The sequence below is a fragment of the Charadrius vociferus genome, unplaced genomic scaffold (genome assembly GCF_000708025.1).
Source record: "Charadrius vociferus isolate BGI_N301 unplaced genomic scaffold, ASM70802v2 scaffold2, whole genome shotgun sequence".
In the NCBI taxonomy this organism is placed as follows: domain Eukaryota; kingdom Metazoa; phylum Chordata; class Aves; order Charadriiformes; family Charadriidae; genus Charadrius; species Charadrius vociferus.
In genome coordinates, this window is record NW_009647595.1 from 8,386,310 (window position 1) to 8,399,275 (window position 12,966).

A 12,966-nucleotide genomic window follows, 5' to 3' on the forward strand; every position below is an offset into this window, starting at 1 on the left:
GGAAGGGTTGGATCCAGGAAGAATGACGTAAAAAGGGAATCAAGAGTGTTCATTAAGTGTGTTCATGTGAAGTCAGGCACATGCACGTGCTATATTCAGCTCATGATCATCTGTGAAAAGATCACTTGGTTAAAGCCCAACACACAACAGAGATAATATAAAGCATATGTTAATTAAATCATAGAATATGCTGTCCTTGGAACATTTATCTTTTGTAAGGAGAAGGTGAGATGTGGAATACTTTTGGAAGCATAAGGAAAAGTGCATCATAGAGTACCTCTAATGGCTTTGAACATAGTTTAGGTTAGGTTGTTAATTTATTGCTGGGATCATTTGGCAATAGATAATCCTCAATTGATAGTAAATCACATACACGTTCATGATACTTGAGAACAAAAAGTGAAATCAGGGCTGCCCTGAAACTAATAGCAAAATTTCCATTGATTTCAGTAGGACACAAATTTCTTGTGCAGTGTTGAAATGATTTAATAAAACAGCTCGTATTTTTGTTTGCTGCTTGGGACCTTTGCGAGTGCATGAGCAGTTACTGCTCTCTGCCATGTATCCAGATTTCCAAAGATTTTACCTAGCTAGAAGAAAAACTGTGTAACACTCATAGTTCTTATCACAGACCCACAGAATCACAGAATGGTCAGGGTTGGAAGGGACCTCTGGAGATCACCTAGTCCAACCCCCCCGCCAGAGCAGGGTCACCTACAACAGGTTGCACAGGATGGTGTCCAGGCAGGTTTTGAATGTCTCCAGAGTGGGAGACCCCACAACCTCTCTGGGCAGCCTGTTCCAGTGCTCCACTACCCTCAAAGTGCAGAAGTTCCTCCTTGTGTTAAGATGGAACTTCCTATGTTCAAGTTTGTACGCATTATCCCTTGTCCTATCACTGGGCACCACTGAAAAAAAGACTACTCCTATCCCCCTGGCGCACTCCCATTAAGTATTTGTAAGCATTAATAAGATCCCCACTCAATCTTCTCTAGACTAAAGAGACCCAAGTCCCTCAGCCTTTCCTCGTATGAGAGATGTTCCAATCCCCTCATCATCTTTGTAGCCCTTTGCTGGACCCTCTCCAGCAGATCCCTGTCTTTCTTGAACTGGGGAGCCCAGAACTGGATGCAGTATTCCAGATGCGGCCTCACCACATCAGAGCTCATGGTCATCCTGTTGTCCACCAGGACTCCCAGGTCCCTCTCCACAGAGCTGCTCTCCAGGAGGTCAGCCCCCAACCTGTACTGGTGCATGGGGTTATTCCTCCCCAGGTGCAGTACCCTACACTTACCCTTGTTGAACTTCATAAGGTTTCTTTCTGCCCAACTCTCCAGCCTGGCGAGGTCACGCTGTAAGGCAGCACAGCCTTCTGGCGTGTCAGCCACTCCTCCCAGTTTTGTGTCATCAGCAAACTTGCTGATGGTACACTCTATCCCTTCATCCAGATCATTGATGAATATGTTGAACAAAACTGGGCCCAGTACTGACCCCTGAGGGACACCACTTGTTACTAACCTCCAACTAGACTCTGCGCCACTAACCACAACCCTCTGAGCTCTATCTGTGAGCCAGTTCTCAATCCACCTCACCGTCCATTCATCTAAGCCACACTTCCTAAGCTTTCCTGTGAGGATGATGTGGGAGACAGTGTCGAAAGCCTTGCCAAAGTCAAGGTAGACAACATCCACTGCCCTCCCCTCATCCACCCATCTAGTTACTTTGTCATAGAAGGCTATCAGATTAGTCAGACATGACTTCCCCTTGGTGAATCCATGTTGACTACTTCTGATAATCTTCTTTTCATCCAGGTGCTTTGAGATGACTCCCAGAACAAGCTGCTCCATCATCTTCCCAGGGATGGAGGTGAGGCTGACCGGCCTGTAGTTTCCCGGGTCATCCTTCCTGCCCTTTTTGAAGACTGGAGTGACATTGGCTATCCTCCAGTCCTCAGGCACCTCACCTGTCCTCCAGGACCTTTCAAAGATAATGGAGAGAGGCCCAGCAATGACTTCCCCCAGCTCCCTCAGCACACGAGGGTGCATCCCATCAGGCCCCATGGATTTATGTATATCCAATTTATCTAACTGATCTTTAACGTGCTCCTTGTCAACCAAGGGATAGTCTTGTTTCCCCCAGACTTTCTCTGTTACCTGCAAAGTCGGGGTCTCACAAGGACTGGCCCGAACAGTGAAGACAGAAGCAAAGAAGGCATTTAGCAACTCCGCCTTCTCTGCATCATCCGTCACCACAGCACCTGTCTCATTCAACAACGGGCCCACATTTTCCCTAGTTTTCCTTTTGTCTCCTATATACTTAAAGAAACCCTTCCTGTTGGCCTTGACATCCCTCGCCAGGTTCAATTCCAAGGCTGCCTTGGCTTTCCTTGTTTCCTCCCTGCATACCCTGACAGCATTCTTGTATTCCTCCCAAGCAGTCAGCCCCTTCTTCCACCTATTGTAAACTCCCTTCTTCCACCTGAGCCTTTTCAGAAGGTCCCTGCTCAGCCATGCAGGTCTCCTTCTCCCCTTGCCTGATTTCTTTCTCTTTGGGATGCACTGATCCTGAGCTTGGAGGAGGTGACGCTTAAATAGCAGCCAGCTCTCTAGAGCCCCCTTACCCTCTAGAGCCCTTTCCCATGGGATTTGCCCAAGCAATTCTTTGAAACGATCAAATTTAGCCCTCCTGAAGTTTAGGGTTTCAACTCTTACTTGTCATTTTGTCTATTCTACACTTAATCCTGAACTCTATCTTCTCATGATCGCTGCAGCCCAGTCTGCCCCCAACCTTTACATCCTCCACCAGTCCCTCTTTGTTTGTCAGTATCAGGTCCAGTAAAGCACCTCTCCTTGTAGGCTCCTCCACCACCTGAGTCAAAAAGTTGTCATCAATGCACTGGAGGAACCTCCTGGACTGTACATGCCCGGCTGTGTGGCCCTCCCAGCAGATATCAGGGTAGTTGAAGTCCCCCATGAGAATCAAGGCCTGTGATTGTGAAGCGATTCTCACCTGACTGTAGAAGGCCTCATCAACTTCCCCATCCTGATCGGGTGGCCTGTAATAGACACCCACAACAGTGTCTTTCATACTACCCTGCCCCTTAATCCTTACCCATAAGCTCTCAACTTGCTCTTCGTCTGCCCCCAGGGAGAGCTCGATACATTCCAGTTGCTCTCTCACATAAAGAGCGACTCCACCACCTTGCCTCGCCGGCCTATCCTTCCTAAAGAGAACATAGCCCTCCATGACAATGTTCCAGTCATGTGAGCTATCCCACCAGGTCTCAGTAGTTGCAATGAGATCATGGACCTGTGACCGCACACAGATCTCTAACTCCTCTTGTTTATTCCCCATGCTACACGCATTGGTGTACAGGCATTTCAGAAAATCCAATGAGTGTATAGTTTTTGCCCTTGAGGGGTGGTGGGCCTTCCAATCCTCAAACATACTAGCACTCTGCCCCACAACTGCTGAGCTACTACCCCCAGGTGCCTCTCTATGGAGCCCAGTTACATGCCTATCCCCCTTCAAAACTAGTTTAAAGCTCTCTCAATGAGCCCTGCTAACTCTACTCCAAGAACCCTTTTCCCCCTGCGAGACAGGCTTTTCCCATCTGCCATCTTATTCCCATCTTATGCTTATATCCTCTTCAATAAACAGTAAAAATAACAGAAGAGTCAAGAAGCTTGTTAACTAATCAAATATAAAAAAGTAAAGATGGCAAAATCAAACTGTGTGTTCCATCATTATCTTTACCTATGCTAGCTAACTAGTATAGAAAAGAAAAAAAGATTTAAGAACTTTTTAAAAGCCCAGATCTTAATCACATAGTTCAGCAGAGGATGATTTCTTTGCAGTATCTATAGATGCAGCAGTTCTGATTCCTTGACCAAGACTGGGATTACTTTTTCCTCTTTTGGAACTGCTCCTGGAAATTGATGTCTAATAGATTCTCTTTAAAACTTAATGCACCCTGCCAAAACTTCTTATTTTAATAACAGATATGATTTTGCATGTGTCCACATATGCAGACAGTCCTATGCATATCTCCGGCCCTGAGAAGATCCAAAGCTGAGCTACAGTATTTCCTATTATTTTAACAGTGAGTTGACTTAAAGAAATGTGGGTTTCTCCAGTTCTGTCACCTAATTTCTACAGTGGCAGCATTCTGGTCCTCCTAATAGTCCTGTGAATATTTATTATTATATATGTGTGTGTGTGTATAGATATACATTTTCAGCAAAAGTGGAAAGTTTTTCTTCATCCATTAAACAAATGCATTATAATTAATCTAAAGGTATTTTAGGTCACTTTGCTGTCTACACTGGATCTCCTGTCTTTCAGTCCTGATACCAAAGCATCTTCTCCCGGCTAATGTTCTTTGTTTCTGCACTGTACTCTTCCAAAAAATCAAATTCTCCAGAACTTCAGCCAAATCACCCTGAAATACTGACATTAAATAGGCTATTGTTTGTGGAGAATGGGCTTGGTATAGCCATATGCCAGGCTGTATTGTTACACTGTCAAATAATCGCTTTGGGAAAAAATGGGCCATGAGACTAACAGTTTTGATGAATCACCCAATATCCCATAGCTCCTGTTAAAGAAATGTCAAAAAGCTATTGGACTGCTAAATGTAATACTTAAATAATTTAAATACTAGTAAACTATAAACATATGCTTTTTATCATTATTTTTATAGATGAATATTTACAAAATAAATGCAAATAAACGTGGGGTTTTTTTTTTTCCCTGTTGTGTATACCAGCTTTGGTAGTGTCACTCCAAACAAGCCATCTTCCCCAAAAAGCAATTAATCTCAATTGGTTTCTAAAGAATCAAAGCATAACAAAAAACAAACAAGTCCAATAAATTCAATAGCTCCCACAGGAAATCCTCAGCTCAGCAGGGTTCCTTTCGTAACACTGTGAACATACTGTCTTCTGCATCACAATATGATAAATCATAAAATATAACATACAAAATTAAATATCTTTAAGAACTAATTATTGTACACAGCAACCCCAGTATTAATCTGCTGCCCATGGAGTTGGTAAACAGAGGACAGATTTAGAAGTCTTCTCTATTGAATCATACCAGTGAAGACAAATATGGAATCTTTCCCCACTCCCTATGCAGCTCCATCTTGAGCCCAGACATGTCTCTGGAATTTGAGAAAAGTTTTTAATTTTGAGCTAGGAGGTTAGCCTTGTAGCCTCCTAATTACAGTCTTGGCCATCTGGTAAACTTGGTAGGTAGGTAGGTCTGACTGGGCTTTTAGGTCACTCGTCCTGAGGCATTCATCTTGACTGCCAGTTTGGTAAAAGAGCCAAAGTACAGAATTTTTGTAAAACATCTTTATTTCATTAGTGACTGACTGCCCCAAACCCACCCTGTTGCACTGGATGCAGCTTTTTGGACCATTCTGTCTCTCTGAATGTTTCCTAGAAGCCCTCATGCTCTTTTCTATAGCCTACTATTTGTTTCCTCCTTTAAAAAAACAATACTTTTTCCCAGGTCTCTGCACCCTCTTCTTTCCTTATGCTGGTCCTGTTCATTCTCCATACCTCTTTAACTCGCTTCTGCCAAGGTGCATTTTGATGCAGTCTCATGATCCCACGTGTTCATCTAATCCCATATTTCACCCGTCTTCCATCCTGGTCCTTAAACTCAAACGTCTTTGAAATCTGAAGTGACTTTTGCAGCAGTACAAGTGATCTGGTCTTTGGCTGTAAATCTGGTCACCTTCCTGACTTTACTACTCTTCCTTATGAGAAGAGTTAGAAATAGCCCAGCCAAATTCAATAAGGAGATTTAATTAGAAAAACCTACGTGTGGGCTGACTGACAGAGAGGTCAGGAGACTTTAGCCTTAGAGATACTGAAAGGCCAAGTCTGCTCCCACATATAATTCTTAGTAAGAAAAATACATTCTCAGACTATTTAGGTCATTGTGCTTTAAGCTGAAATACCAAAGGCTTCAGTGATCTGGTAGTGAAACAATGCACAGAAGCATGCTGGCTAGAGCCATGCTTTCCTCCCTCCTGCTGGAAATAGCTATAATTTATTAAAAGTGAATCATCCTTTGAATTTTCCTTATGAACACATGCACAGAAAAGTTAAATGCCAGTTAAGTTATTTAATCTCAACTTTTTGAAAGACAAGCCATCAGAACCTTTCTGTATATGGAGCTGAGTTATGTTGCATTTTAAGGCTTGAATGAGCATTTTGTGTGTTTCTTTTTGCACAGGAGATTCTGGGCAACAGAAGAAAAATGTAGAGTATTAGAAAGATTTTACCATGCAGAACTGGAAAGAAAACAAGTGACTAAATGGCAATGCTGGAACGTTAATTGTTTTCATAAGTACTTGACACATACAGCTGGAACATCACAGTTGTTTTCCTGCTATTGCAGGGACCCACATCATATAATTCTCTTGGCTAAATTTAACGACTCGGTCTTCCAGCACAGCAGCATCATAGCCAATGCTCTGTATTATATGAAAGGCTCATATTCTCTCTAACATGCTCCAGCTATGGTATATAGCAGTGGCTTATATAGTAGTAATTATAGATTTATGGACCATTACTCCTCCCCATATGAAGCTAAAAAAATAAACACAATCACAAAGCCAAAGATCCTCCACATGGTTCTCATTTGGTCTTTGAAACGTAGACACCCGCCTAGCAGGGATTATATATAAGTTTCAGGTGGGGAGAGAATTTGGTTAATAGGAAGTGTGATAGTCAGTGCTTTCAACTTTTTCTATTTCCACAACATTTATCCGGCCCAAAGCTGAGAGGTCGCTAGTTCCTGCCACTGCAGATGTGAATCCTCTCATGTGGCCTTTGGTCATGATGATATGGGCTCCCTCTCCTACTTTTCCAGCAGCCCAAGAAAGACTCTTTGATCCCAGCAGTAACTAAAACTCATCAAACTTCAGCTGAGAGCTGATATGCCGTCAAGAAGAATTAAGATAGTTTTACATCAGGATTCCCGCCAAATTTACTCATTCTTTAGGAGGCTGTCTGTGTGATTGGGTGTGGGAAATGCTACGTTTCACAGCACAGATTTTGAGTCATAACCAAAGCTGTTATTTTGTTGTTTTAAGGAGACCTCCTTTTCCTTGCTGTTTTTATTTCTTATGTATTCTGCTATCACACTACAAAAGGCAATGTCTCAGTAGTATATCTTGGCAGCTTCCTACGCAATGACTCTATAGAAGGGCTAGAGAGCAAAGTCAGTGAAGCTGATAGATAGTATCTTGTAGGTCACTGCATCAAAGTCAGCCAGGACTGGATATTTTTAAACATTACAGCTGTTTTTCAAAGCTGACTAAGGAATTCTGTAAGTCAGATCCCACTAACCTATAGGGAATTCGGATGCCCGGTTCCCATTTAGGCTTTGGAAACCCCACCCAACATCTGCGCAATGGTCAGTGCTCATTTAGGAGTCTTGGCCCTTTCACAATGAGCGGATGTCCATGTTGAAAAGCACCGTTGCAATTGGCAGCAGTACATGGCTTATGAAGGGAGAATTAAGCCTTTTGCTTAGCTTCCCCAGTGAAAATTGAGATTTTTAGCAAGACAGACCAAAAAAAGTTAACCTTTTTTTTTTTTTTTTTTTTTCACGTTACTAGCTGGCCAGTTTCCAGGGACAGCTAGCACTTTTCATGTCCATTATTCACTATTAACATGTATGTACTCTCTCACACCACATACCCCTATTTTGCAACAATATAAAAGAAGTCAGTGGAGTCAGAACCAGTTTACAGCAGCATTTTATATGTGTCACCGAAGGTAGTGATCTGGTTTGCACGTGTCAGGCAGTTTAAGTGAGTGTCAGGCATTTAAGTGAATGAGAGCCCATGCTGAAGAGCGAAGAAGCTTACTGTTTCTTCTCAGTTCAGCTCCCACAAATTGACACATCATGTGCAGAGAGCATGTAAGGTAGAATTGCCTTCAACAGCAAAGCAAATGAAGTCCCCCTGGGCTGAAAGGCTAAAAATGAAATCTGGTCAAAAATTCAGACCAAAGGAAAAAAAAAAAAGAGAAAAAAAGGATTTTATAAAGAACTCTAAGATTGTTGTCACCCTGCAGGATTCAGATGAACTGATTTTTTTTTTTTTTGAGTGGAAATAGGAGAAAAATAAACCCGATAAAATACCAACATCAGGAAGGCTGCAATTTTTATTTCAAGCCCCTCATAACAAGAATTACATTTAGACCATCATAATTGCTCCAATAAGTGAATTCTAAATAATGAAGGATGAGTTTTCAGTCCAAAATCTTTTGTTTAGACGATTTGGGCTAGTTACCTCAAGAACAGGAAATCTAGGTAAGGCGGGGATTTATTCTGGCTCTGAAGAGCTTGCTCAGTACTTGTATCATAAGACACAGTGAATCCAAGTTTGAATTAATGGCTGATCTGTGGAGTGACAAGACACAGGTGAGTGGCTGGATGCTGACTACCTTGCTGTGCAACTGCCAGAACTGGAATGGGAATAGGCCAAAACAGCATCATTAGATTCAGTATCTCAGCCCAGCCTAAGGTGCAGATCTCCAAATGGGTGGATTTTTTTTCAAAATCCTAACTTCTAGCAGGGGTAAGGTATATGGCAGTTACAGAAGTCAGATCCTATCACATGGGGTGTAGATCAGCCCCGGGTGGTGACTAATGGCACTTTGTTCAGAAGTAATAGGGGTGTTTCCAGCAATGCTTACAGCAGGGAAAGGATAGACCTCACCCTGTCTCTCCCTCACCAGGGAGGGACTCTGTGGGGGATAAAGCATCCAGAATGGAGGCAGTCACTTCCCAAAATGTGCTGAAGAAAGCCCTATGCCACGTCCCCGTTTGGTCCAAATTCACAAAATTATTTAGGCATCTAACTTAACACCTTAGGAGCTAAGCATATTACTACATCCGTTGTCCTACCCTTAATTCTTGCAGGTAAATACTACATAAGATGTGAGCATGAAATCAGACTTTCAAGACTAGCTAGAGTTGTGGCTGGTGACCTGGTTTCTCTGACTGCAATATTTGGGGTTTTTTTCACAGTTTTTGTTACAGCCCCCTAGACTGTGAAATGAAGGCCGAAACCCTTAGATATCATGACACAAAGGGTGTATGCCCGCCTGTGGGAATCCTCGGGGATGAGCACTCTCAGGAGACAGGCTCCCATGGAGCCACTTAAAGGATGAGACTGACACTGCTTCTGCTCCAGCTGACAGAGTCAAACGTACTGCCACAAGCCTGACTGCTTTCAAAGGCAGCAGAGGGCTGACAGGCAGAGAGAGAAGCCAAACTCTGACAGGGGTGTTTGCTTCAGATGGCTTGCATGGCACTTTGCACGCCTTTCGTGCCTGGTAATAAATGCCTGAATGAGAGCTGCAGCTCTTAAATTTGGCAGTGATGTTTCTAGCAAAAGCCGTGGGCCTGCCTTTCAGCTGAAGTCAGAAACACCAGCAGAGGCAGAGGCTGCAAGCTGCCCTGATTTACTCTGGTTGCACTCAATGTGGTGACTGTGTTTATGAGGGAATGAATTATTCCTTTGCCAAGATGCCACGAACGCTCCAAAAGGAGCACTTTCTCTGAGAAGCTATTTTTCACAAAAAAAAATCCCACTCCACAACTCTCCACCCTGGAATCCAGTTCCAGATTTACACCCTTTTATCACCTTTTTGGAAAAATCTAGCGTGCTAAAAATAGATCTCTTGGCCTATGCTTAGCTGTCAGTAAGGCCATTGTGTCAAAGACTGAAGATCAACAAAGCCTCGTGGAGGACTGGAAAGCTAAAGCTGATTCCCAGGGATCGGGTGCTTGGAATCTGCCCAGACAAATCTAACCTACTACTTCAATCCACAATCTTTTCTCTTGGGTAAATTTTGCTGTCTTGTTATTATTCTCATTGCCCTCCTGCATGCAGTTCCCCATGGCTGACCAGGCTGGATCTGGTGGAGGATCCCCATTGTGTGAGCCTGCAAATGACCCAAGGACAGTGCCAGTGGTTCACCTCCTTTGGTTACTCCTCCACTCCTGTCACCCTCACTACCTGCTAGGTTTCACAGTCCTCCTTGGCTGACGGTCATCACTTCAATTTCAGTTAACACGGTGCTTACAGAACACGATATCATGTGTAAGCATGACATGCATGGTGTGTCTTACCACAGGTTGTGCAACATGATGCTCAGGAGCAGATGCTACTTTTAATGCCCAACGGCAGACCTTGAGGGAAAGTGAGTGCTCTGTATTTCCAGAACTTATGTCTCTATAGGCAGTTTCCTCCTGCAAAGGGGGGAGGTTTTATTATTCCCATTTTACAGCCAGATAAGTACAATAAAGACCTGGCATAACTAGTCTAAGTCACAGAATCTCTTCCAGCTTTTCGGTAGGATCTTGAGCTTCAGTTTGCCAGCAGTGTTGTGCTTACAGCTCTGCAATGTGCCAGTCCAAATTCAAGCCTGACTGGAAGAGCTGTAAGCCCCCAAATATGTCTACAGCTCTGCAATGTGCCAGTCCAAATTCAAGCCTGACTGGGAGAGCTTGTAAGCCCCCAAACATGTCTACCTGGGCTTCTTTCATCGTTTGCCTGACTCCTCTTTTTCTGTCACCTTGGGAGGGCTACAGGAGGTGGGTGGAGTGGAAAGTCAGGTAGATTTTAAAGTACAGCAATGCAAGAAATTGCTTGTTGGGATGCATTGCTCCTGAGCTTGGAGAAGGTGATCCTTGAATATTAGCCAGCTTTCTTGGGCCTTCCTGTTGAACAATAGACCACAACTCTCTGAGTGCGACCATCTAGACAATTCCTTATCCACAGAGTGGTCTGTCTGTCAAATCCATGTCTCTCCGATTTAGAGAAAAGGATGTCATGTAGGACAGCATCAAATGCCTTGCACAAGTCCAGGTAGATGATGTCAGTTGCTCTTCCTTTATCCACCAATGCTGTAACACCGTCATAGAAGGCCACCAAATTGTCAGGCACAATTTACCCTTAATGAAGCCATGTTGGCTGTTACCAATCATCTCCTTATTTTCCATGTGCCTTAGCAGAGTTTCTAGGAGGATCTGCTCTTTCTGGGCACAGACGTAAGGCTGAGTGGCCTGTAGTTCCCCGGGTCTTACCTTTTTTCCTGTTTTAGAAATGGTGGTTATGTTTCTCCTTTTCCAGTCAGTGGGATCTTCACCAGACTGCCGTGACTTTTCAAATATGATGGATACTGTCTCGGCAACTTCATCTACCAAATCCCTCAGGACCTGCAGATGTGTCTCATCAGGTCCCATGGATTTGTGTATCTTCAAGTTCCTTAGATGGTCTCGAACTTGATCTTCACCTACAGTGGGTGGTTCTTCATTCTCCCAGTCCCTTCCTTTGCCTTCTGTGACTTGAGTGGTGTGGCTAGAGTACTTGTCAGTGAAGACTGAGGCAAAAAAGTCATTGAGTACCTCAGCCTTCTACATATTGCAGGTCACCAGGTCTCCCGTTTCCTTCCAGAGAGAGCCCACATTTTCCCTAGTCTTCCTTTTATGACTGAGAAACCTATAGAAGCCTTTCTTGTTGCCCTTGACATCCCTGGCCAGATTTAATTCCATCAGGGCTTTAGCTTTCCTAACCTGATCCATGGCTGCTCAGACAATTTCTCTGTATTCCTCCCAGGCTACCTGTCCTTGCTTCCATCCTCTGTAGGCTTCCTTTTTGTGTTTGAGTTTGTCCAGGAACTTCTTGTTCATCCATGCAGGCCTCCTGGTGTTTTTGCCTGACTTCCTCTGTTGAGATGCATCACTCCGGAGCTTGGAGGAGGTGAACCTTGAATATTAGCCAGCTTTCTTGGGCCCCTCTTCCCTCCAGGGATTTATCCCACAGTACTCCACCAAGCAGATGCCTGAAGAGGCCAAAGTCTGTTCTCCTGAAGTCCAGGATATCGATCTTGCTGTGCTCCTTCCTTACTGGCCTAAGGATCTTGAACTCCACCATCTCATGGTCACTGCAGCCGAGGCTGCCCTTGAGCTTCACATTCCCCACCAGCCTCTCCTTGTTGGTGAGAACAAAGTCCTGCAGAGAACCTCTCTCCCTTGGCTCCTCTATCACTTGCAGAAGGAAGTTATCATTGGCACATTCCAGGAATCTCCTTGATTGCTCATGCCCTGCTGTGTTGTTCTTCCAACAGATATCAGGGTGGTTGAAGTCCCCCACGAGGACCAGGGCTTGTGAATGTGAGGCTGCTCCTGTCTGTCTACGGAGAACCTCATCCACTTGGTCTTCCTGGTCAGGTGGCCTGTAGCACACCCCAACTGTAATGTCACCTGTCCCTGCCTTCCCTTTAATCCTGACCCATAAGCTCTTGTTTGGCTCCTCATCCATTCCCAGGCAAAGCTCCATGCTCTCCAGCTGGTCATTGGCATAGAGGGTGACACCCCCTCCTCATCTCCCTTACCTGTTCTTCCTAAAGAGCCTGTACCCTTCCATTCCAACACTCCATCATAGGAGCTATCCCACTATGTTTCGTGATGCCAATAAGATCATAGCCCTGCAGGTGTGCACACATCTCTAACTCCTCTTGTTTATTCCCCATTCTGCATGTGTTTGTATAGAGACATTTAAGTTGGGCTGCTGATGAATCTGAATTACTGGCTGGAGTGGCTGGGATTCCTTTGTGCTGCACTCCAGGGGCTCTCCTGCTAACCTGTGATCCTTCTCCAGGCTCTGGGCATCTATTGCTGGCACTGGCATCAAACTGGTAACAGTGGAATGAATTGAGGTTCCCCTCCCCTGGCAACTTTAGTTTAAAGCCCCCTTCACCAGCTTGGCAAGCCTATCACCAAAGATGCTCTTCCCCTTTTCTGGCAGATGGACCGCATCAGCCCCCAGCAGACCTGGTTTCTCAAAGTGAGTCCCATGGTCTAAGTAGCTGAACCCCTGGCTGTGGCACCAGTCGTGTAACCATTTGTTGACTCACCAGATTTGATTGG